The sequence below is a fragment of the Gadus macrocephalus genome, chromosome 19 (genome assembly GCF_031168955.1).
Source record: "Gadus macrocephalus chromosome 19, ASM3116895v1".
Lineage (NCBI taxonomy): Eukaryota > Metazoa > Chordata > Actinopteri > Gadiformes > Gadidae > Gadus > Gadus macrocephalus.
Genome location: NC_082400.1, coordinates 1,090,418 through 1,099,790, shown reverse-complemented (window position 1 = coordinate 1,099,790; position 9,373 = coordinate 1,090,418). Strand labels below are relative to the sequence as shown.

The window sequence follows — 9,373 nt, the reverse complement described above, 5'->3', positions numbered from 1 at the left end:
TGCTTTCCTTGCCAGGGCGAGAGTGGCAGCCTCTCGTCGTAGGCCAGCCCGTGCGATTCCTGCAAGGACTGATAGCAGGATGATAGGGGTAGACTTCAGGCATCCAGTGATGATCCGGAGGGCGTTGTTGATAGCCACATCCACCTTCTTTTGCGTGTGGACTTCTGCTCCATACTGGGGCACAGTACTCCGCTGCTGAAAAGACCAGGGCTTGGGTGGAGTGTCTTGGCAGTGGCTCCCCAGGTTGTGCCAGCGAGGCGACGGATCAGCGCGACCCTTGATATTGTCTTTGCCCGAACATCTTCGAGATGTTGTGTTGATGCTGTTTGCAGATGACACTACAGTCGTGGGTCTCATTCATGGGAATGAGGAATCCTGTTACAGAGAGGAGGTCAATCTGTTTGAGAGCTGGTGCAGAGACAACAACCTGGTGCTCAATGTGGAAAAGACCAAGGAAATGATCGTGGACTTCCGTAGATCACAACCTAAGCACACACCCCTCTGCATCAGTAATCGTGAAGTGGAAAAGGTCGAGAACATCAAGTTCCTGGGAGTACATATCTCTGGCAACCTTTCCTGGTCCAAAAACACCACTGGGCTAGTGAAGCGGGCCCTACAGAGATTGTACTTCCTGAGGAAACTCCATCAGGCCTCACTACCTCCCAATATCCTCACCACATTCTACAGGGGGGCAGTGGAGAGTGTGCTGACGTACGCCATCTCTACCTGGTTCTCCAGCTGCAGTGCTGCGGACAAAAAGGCCCTGCAAAGAGTGGTGAGATCAGCGGAAAAGGTCATTGGAGCCTCTCTTCCCTCTGTCCAGGACATATTCCTAAGCCGCTGCAGGAGTAGGGCCCAGAAAATAGTGAGAGACCCCTCTCACCCTCTGAACAACTTCTATCAGCTCCTACCCTCCAAGAAGCGCTATCGCAGCTTAAGATGCTCCACCACCAGGCTGCGGAACAGCTTCCTGCCTCAAGCTGTCAGGATGCTCAATGCACCAGCGTCCTAAATCTTCTCACTGGACTTTATTTATTATTTATTTATTCATCATTGGGACGTTCGTTTGTAATGTATGTGTACTTGATCTTGATCCCTGAGAAACACCTTCTCGTTTTGCTGTTCAATCAACAAAATGACAATAAATTTGATTTGATTTGATTTTGAAGGTCAGGGTCTGGTCCAGACGCACACCAAGGTATTTAGGGGCTTGCTGGGACTCCAGGTGCTTGTGGTCAGTGTATACCTCGAGTTCCCTCTTGTCTCTGTTGCAGAGATTGTATGCTGGTGTAACAGTCTTGCCGGTGCTGAGTTGCAGGCGCCACTTTCGTAGGTAGGCTACTAGGACGTCCATGTCTTGGTTGAGACCGTCTATAAGTGCCTTCCATGTGGGTCTTCTCAGCATGATTGCGAGATCGTCTGCATAGCCGTACTTTCTGGATGCTGTATCTGGTAGATCATAGATGTAAATATTAAACAGCATCGGAGAAAGGACCGAGCCCTGTGGGACACCGTTCCGTAGTCTTCTTAGCCTGCTGCGCTGGCCATCGCTGGTCTGTAGGACAAAACTGCGGTTAGACAGCGTCTCCATGATGAATTTCACCATATGTCGGTTATTGTCCTCAGCAGCTTCAGGTGAAGTCTGCAGTGCCAGACGGTATCGTACGCGGCGGTCAAGTCCAGGTTCACTACCTCAGCTTTCTCATTATCCTGGAAGCTGTCCTCGATGTTTTGAGACAGAAGTGTAACCTGGTCCACTGTGGACCTACTGCGACGGAAACCGGCCTGTTCCTGTGGAAGCTGTGGGTCAATCACTGGCTCAATGCGGCAGTGGATCATTCTTTCCAAGATTTTAAATGGAACACAGAGCAGTGATATGGGTCGGTATGCCTTGGGGTCTTCCGCAGGTTTGTTTGGCTTTGGCACGGCGATTACAGAAGCACGCGCCAGGTCTTGGGCAGCTTGCATCTCTGGTAGCAGGATGAGAAGAATGCACAGAGCCAGCTGGATGCTATTGTGCTCTGGTGCATAACAAACTCTGGGTGGATGTTGTCACGTCCTGGAGCTTTGCCTGGCTTGAGCTTGCTCATGGCCTTACTGAGTTCGTCTGCTGTGAATTCTCCTGAGAGGTTGGAATCTGCCCTGGCCACCCTGGAGAGGGAAGTCACCTCCTGCGTTATCAGACGGGCAACATCTTTGTCTGCGTCTGGGAAGCGACCGTTTTTCAGGAGCTTGGACGCGATGGCATCTGCTGTGACTGGGCAGCTTGGGGGCTTTGTGCATCTGCCTGTTAGCCGGTTGATGGTTTGCCACGCCTTCCGACTAGAGTGGGTAAAGTCAATTGACTCAACAACTTCAGTCCATCTGTCTCTGCGTGTGGTGTCCAGTCTCTAAAGCAGTGCTTCTGCAATCGCATCCACATCTTCCCTGGAGTTAGCCCTCTGGTGGGCGCTCAGGAGGCGGCTGCACACCTCGTCCCAGCCAGGGATGTAGTTCCTGTTGTAGCCACGTGGGATGGTCTTTTTTGCCGCTCGGGTCATTGCTCCGGCACACAGCGAAGGCCAGGTCCGGGTTGGTAGAGGTGTTCCAGCGTACAGAGAAGAAGCTTGGCGGCTCCTTGGGGTCGTACAGTAGCAGGGCATCGGTGTTGGAGGCCCATTCACTCAGCGCCACTCCGTTTGATGTTGTGTAGTTGTAACCCCAATCTGTGTGTTGACAGTTGAAGTTACCTGCGTAGATGGCGGGGGCAGTTATGGACGGGAGTGACGTAGCAGACAGCTCTGATGGTGGGGGCTTATATACGTTGATGACTGAAGTTTCCTGGATTTTAGTAACCAGCCACTCGATGTTGGAGCCTGGTGGGGATTGGCTAGTGGCTGACCAGGTTAGTTCAGTCCTCACGAAGGTTGCCACTCCGTGCTGCTTGCTCTGAATGGACCCAGCGAGATGGAAACCTGGCATCTTGAGGATGTTATTGTTAGTGCACTGGGTCTCCTGCAGGCAGGCGTGTATCAGACGCGGGGGATGAGTACGATGCATCCCCCTCACTTCTATTGGAAGGCCATTCCATCCCCTCCACTTTTGTTCGTCAAATCCTCACAAAAATCAGCTTTTCTAATAAAAAATAGTAAACGTTCGCCTGTTGTTTGCAATTTAAAATGGTTGCTATGATTGCATCCCTCTGTATCAAATTATCACTCTGTAAATCCCAGCGCTACAATTGACGGTACGTAGACTAAACAGCTTGCGCAGCCTGCAGAAAGCGCTGGCAGCGGTGCTCCCGAGACCCGACTGCCTGAGAGCTCAGCGCGGTGACCGCGGTCATTCAAGCAGTTTCTCACAGATTGCTGTGCCTCTGTTCGTGCTGCATACTGACTTGACGCCTTCAATGAAAAGGTAGAATTGAATCACTGTTTTAGATCAGCATCATTCACTGCCTGTAATGAAGGCAACATTTTCAGGCATATTAAGCGATTAAAGCGATTAAGCGATTAATTATTAATCATTAATAGATGCAAGGTTCATGGCTCTCTATTCAAGAGCTAGTTACCTCCTAGCATAAGATCCCATTCATTCTTCCGACTGGAACTAAGCCTACTTTAGTTTTAAAACTGTTCTCTTTTTTCGTGCAATATAGCCAATGATGCCGGCTATTAGACGGCTTTTTCAAGAGAAAACAAGTAAGTTGACTTCTCTCCCTCTGCAGACACTGACGACTGCAAGCTATAGGCTATCTGTTTCGAGTGCTACCGCGGTTGGGATGCACAGGTTTGACTAGGGCTACAGGTAGCCTTTACGGAGAGTAGAGATCCTCGTGCGATCATCGCTATTTGGAATGATTATTTCTTCGCCTATTCCAGAACACCCCTGTTGGTGACAGGTATAGGCAGACTGACAGGTCACGTGGTGTTGGGGCTACGTCAGTCAGGATCAGTGGTAAAAGTCAGCTGTTCACGCGCGGGTTTGTTTGAATGAAATGTTTGAGATGAGAGGGGGTGGACGGGGGAAGTCCAACTTTGTTGACCGCACAATCTGTTAACATTTAACGCACTTTAGCACCGATCACTTTAGGACTATGGAACGTTTTTAACTTATCTTTAATAAACCAACAAAACGCAGTACCCATTCTTAAGTGATTCTTGGAACAAGCAGCGCGTCTGGCAAAAACAGATTTTCCCGATCTAGCCTCTCTGTGACTAAATAAGTGGTTCGATAGTCGCCATACAACCCCCACTTTTGGAAAGCTTGATACGCCCCTGCCTGCAGGAGTACAACCGCTGCCCCATTGGAATCAGCCAGGTGAAGTACGATTTAGAGTTTGGCGGTGGTGAGGCCCTCGACGTTGAGTTGGAGCACCGGAGGACCACGGTTTTCGACGGTCGGGATGACCGTGCGTCCTGAGTGGGGCGCTTCTCCGTTCCTTGGCCTGCCAGCTCTTTGTTTGGTTGGCGACATTCGTTTCACAAGTTGGTCTTGCACCATCTCTTGTTACTCACAAGTGAGGCCGCGTGAAGGCTTTCGTCTTCTCCCCCCAAAAAAAGTTCATTGATTAATAAATATGAATGAATAAATAGTATAAATGGAAATATAAGTAGAATAAGTTCATTAATTAAGGCTGGGGGTAAACGATTATTTATTAAACGATTAATCGGGCGATTATTTTATCGATTAGTCGACTAATCTAATGACTAATTGGACGATTATCTATTTTTCTGTTGCTCGATTAATAAAAACCATAATGTATCTCAAATAAATACCAAAAAATTCTTAATAATATACTTTATTTAATACGGAACCCGTAAAGGGACATGAAAAAAATGTGTGCGTATACTCTCTTGCGCTCCGCCTCCAACTACGAGATGGTTAGTTACATCTTTCCTGCTGTCGGCTCCCAGACCGAGGAGCACAGGTGATACGTTCCCTCCAGGGCCGATGCTCTCTTGGGGGCATGACCCTTCACTTTGACCGACACTGAGTCTGCTTATAGGTCGGAATATGATGGAATGAAGCGGCCACCGATTCTTGACAGGCTGGGTACTTTATTCTTACACACAACCGGACTCGTTCATGACTTCACTAGACTGACACGCACGCTATCGCTCGCTCTCCTCGCTCGTCCACCTACTCGCTGACGACACACACACACACACACACACACACTGCCAGTGATATGCGCACGATATTTCCCCATGCTCATGAGATACTTTCTCGTGCGCACGAGATACTTTCTCATGCGCACGAGATACTTTCTCATGCGCACGTGATACTTTCTCGCTTGAAATGCTCCAACATTGCTGTCGTGCTCTTGTGATATGCCAACTCCATTTGGCAAAGAGTGCAAATCACAACACCTTTCCGTTTAGGACTTAACTACTAAGTATTTCCATACCTTTGATGATTTTGTGCGCGGACATTTTCCTTTATTGTGACTTTCGTCCATTTCTCCGTCGAAAATCATCGACGGAGAAATTTGACGTCGACGAATTTTTGACGTCGACACGTCGACGTCATCGACGCGTCGCTACAGCTCTATCATTAATATAATAAATATGAATTAATAAATAGTATGAATAGAAGTACATGCAGAATAAGTTCATTAATAGAATACATAGGAATTAAAAACAATGCATACGTCTGATATGGCATATTGAATAGAGTTTCATACAGTTCATGTATTGTTATTAACATGATGTAAATTGTATTTTGTTTTCTTTATCACTATGTTCATGATGCTGGGAATGTTTTAAGAATCTTTTATTTTAAATAAAGTTGCATTTTGTTTATTTTCTAAGCAAATGAGAAACGAATGTAAGGTGCATGATCATGAGGAAGTGTGGGGAACGTAAAAAAAACGAGTATGAGAATGTTGAGATGAGCTCCATGACACAGCTATAGTTGACTTGGGTAAAACACTCAGTAAAGCATTACGGTTGTTAATGTTGTTAGACGAACGACTAGTGGCTCTTAGGGAAGCATTGTAAAGTAGTGTAGTTGTGTTACGTTACTTTAATTCGAGAACTCGGACTGAAACACTGAAGTGCATCAAAAAGCTAACTCGGCTAGAGCTAGTTTATTAGTCGTGGACTTTGCTCAAGGTGTCCAGCTCGGAAGCCTTTAATGCGCATCGTTTGGACTGCTCGGCTGGACACACGAGGACCGGGGGACAGAGGAGTCCTGCGGACAAGGGACTACTCGGGTTGCCGGACATCTCGGTTGACTGTTTAGAGGACGTCTCACCTTTCCGCCGGCTCGAGACGCTCGCGGCAAGGACGGCGGCCAGTGTTGCTGGCGGAGAGTTACATTTGTTCTCGGCGCATTGGCGCGAAGTAGCCCTTTTGTTTATGGCTTCTACGATCCCGAGCTTCGTATCAGGCCTGCACCATATGACTCGGTAACTCATTGGATACCCAAGGTATTATTTAGCTATATTTGCCAGCTATAGGATTTAAAGGTAAAGGGTTTTGGAATACTGTTTCATTTAATCTGTGTATTATTGGGTGTGGTGTTCAATGACCAATACTCGTATTTGAACTGTGACTATGTTTTGCTAATTTATATGGTTGTACCGATATAACTATAGTTTTCCAAGTAAATAGTTAAATGGATCTGCATTGTGTTGGCATGGTTTAGTAGGCTTAATACATAGCCATTGCTAATAGGTAAAAGATAACAGTTTAGCACATTATGTGACTGTAATATAGTAGGGGAGAGCCGGGTCGATTGAAACACTTTTCAGTTCAACGTCTTTTTCAAAGATGACGTTACGTATACAAATAATTTTAACATGTGATCAACAACTCACAGGTGTGTTCTCTTAGTTGCAAGTAAAATTTAATACATATGTTGGATGATCGAGCTGTTTTTTAACTTTGAACGTATGTTGACATTTGTTTCAAACGCCCCGCCTAGTCGGGACGTTTGAAACACGCATGCGGGACGAATGAAACAGCATATTTTAAAAATAATCTATTGCCCTTACTCTTGTTTTTATGCAACATACCAGACAACATACTAGTGTACTCTTCATTGCTAAAATTTCACATAATTCCGCATAATATAAATAGGTCAAAATATATTTTTGGCCCGTGCGTAATTGTCAAGATGCACATTTCGATTAAAACTCACCTTTCTTCTTTTGGACGACTAAATTTGCATTCAATTTACTTATTTCCCTGTCCTAAGTCATGTTTAAGGATACACAGTTGAACATCCTTTTATTTATTTTAAACAAAAACGACCAGGTCAACAGGATATCAAGAGACCTGTTACAGCGGAAATTTATCCAAGCGCCGCACGGGGTTAATTTCTTTTCAACACGCACAGCCCGGCGCACAGAAGCATCCGGAGTCTCTGTGGACAGGTAAGTGGCTAAACTTATTTTATCTGATAAATATTGTGTAATAGTCTGCACATTGACATGAACATTATGTTGAAATCATATAATAAGCAGAACTTTGATGAAGATTGCACTCTAGCTGATTGATGGTAATGGCTGGAGAAAAAAATAAATCGGCATGCCATGTGTCATGACCAAGAGCAAGGGTGTAGTAGGCTAGCCTATAGCTTATACCCAGCAGTTTTTAAGTGTGCATGTCCACTAAATTAAATTATTATTGTCATAATTTAATGTAGCCGTTGTTATTTTGGATGCGTTACAATCATGGACAAAAAGTAGGCCTACCCAGCAAAATATGTAATAGCCCAGCTCCCACTCATAGCCTAACCCAGGCCTAATAGTTAGTTAGTTAATCAGTCTATAATGTTAAGTGAATTGTGCTGTAGGCCTACATTTACAGTATTTCCACTGCAAACTAGTGAAGACACATGGACAGTATAGTAGGCTAAATATTTGTATTCTTTGTCACACAGGTGACACAGGTAGTGTGTACTCCCGTCGGTGCAAGCCTCATGCGATCACACTGGACCCAAGGTGGGGGTGACTCCATCAGCGGGCCAGGTGATGGTGGGAGGAGCAGCTGAGGTGGCACCAGGGGTGACTCCAGCAAGGGGGGCGGCATCAGGAGCGGGCGAGAAGAGCCTCTTCTTGGGAGCCCGAGAGGAGGGAGGCTGCTTGGCGGGATGACGCTGCTTCAGAGTTCGGGTCGTAAGTATAGCAGTTGTCCTGAAAACATAAAATGTGCATTTTAATGCTAATTGAATTACTTTAAATGTGGTAGGTCTACATGACTGTAGACAAAGGAAGGCCAGACAAGATATGAGATGCAAGAGTAACTCCAAATGCCTCTTTCTCCCTTTTCTCTTTGTAATCTTTCTAGGCCCGGCCTTAGGGTAAGACCGGACGATGTCCAGGCAGAATTCGAGGGCATCTTCCTCAGGCCAGACAGCTTCGTCAGGCCCGGCAACTCGTCCAGGTACATCCATGCCTGCCAAAGGACACATTTAAAAAATACACTTTTAAATAAATAAATGTTTATATTCCCACCCTCCTGATCCTTGTTAAATTCCCTGATGGGAGAGTTGTAGCCTGGTGGTCTAGCAGCTTCTCTGCCATCCACTAACCTATAGACTTTTTTTATGAACTTTGACTTATGGGACTATTTACTTATGTATTATGAACTCTGTTGCTTCTGATGAACTGTTCCTACCTGAAGTGGCACCTGGAGAAGCGCTGACCTCGTCACCTGAAGCCTTGGGAGGAGGACGGTCTGTGGAATGGGATCCGGTGAAGTAATTTCCCTCAAACGCGGAGGGTTTAAAAGGCCAGATCCCTGAACTTGAGAACCCAGAGGTGATGTTCTTCACTGTTGCAGCCTCTGGTAAGGCTTCAGCAATGATGGAGGGCACATCATATATCGAGATGTTGATCCCTTGGTGGCTCCTCATCCACCTGTCCGCCGCACTGTTTACGTACCCCTTTAGGGGGCCGAAGACACTAATGTCCATTGGCTGCAACCTGCGGGTGCAGTGGGGAGGGAATGACAGCAGCACTATGCCGTTGGCTCTGCAGTAATCGATTGCTGCAATTGACAGGTGGGACGGGTGATTGTCCAGCAGGCGGAGCAGCTTCGACTCCTCGGACACGGGTGTGACTCCGCTGAGGTCACTGACCTGACCTGCTTCTGCCCCATCTGGGCGCACCTGGACAGTGGTGACCCCTGTAAATAGTTGTGTGAGCATAGTTGTGTATATATATAGTGATGTGTATATAGTTGTTTTGATATGTATATAGTTGTTAGCATCGTTTCTACTAGTTAAGTGTATATCGTTTTTTTCATATTTATATGGTTGTGAGCATAGTTTATTTTTATAAATGTATTTATGCGTTTATAGTTGTGTTTTATATTAATAAAGTTCATATTAAATACCGGTTTCATTAATGTTCCAAATATCCTTGGCCTGGAACTGGTGCCTG

The 9,373-nt window shown here is 46.1% G+C and overlaps 1 long non-coding RNA gene across 1 annotated transcript; it reads left to right on the top strand.

Moving 5' to 3' along the window:
- Positions 1-6,756: 6,756 nt before the first annotated feature.
- LOC132448068 (uncharacterized) lies at positions 6,757-8,745 on the top strand. The gene is made up of 4 exons (XR_009523282.1): positions 6,757-7,360; positions 7,870-8,104; positions 8,277-8,372; positions 8,613-8,745. It is a non-coding gene; the product is annotated as an uncharacterized LOC132448068 (long non-coding RNA).
- The last annotated feature ends 628 nt before the right edge of the window (positions 8,746-9,373 follow it).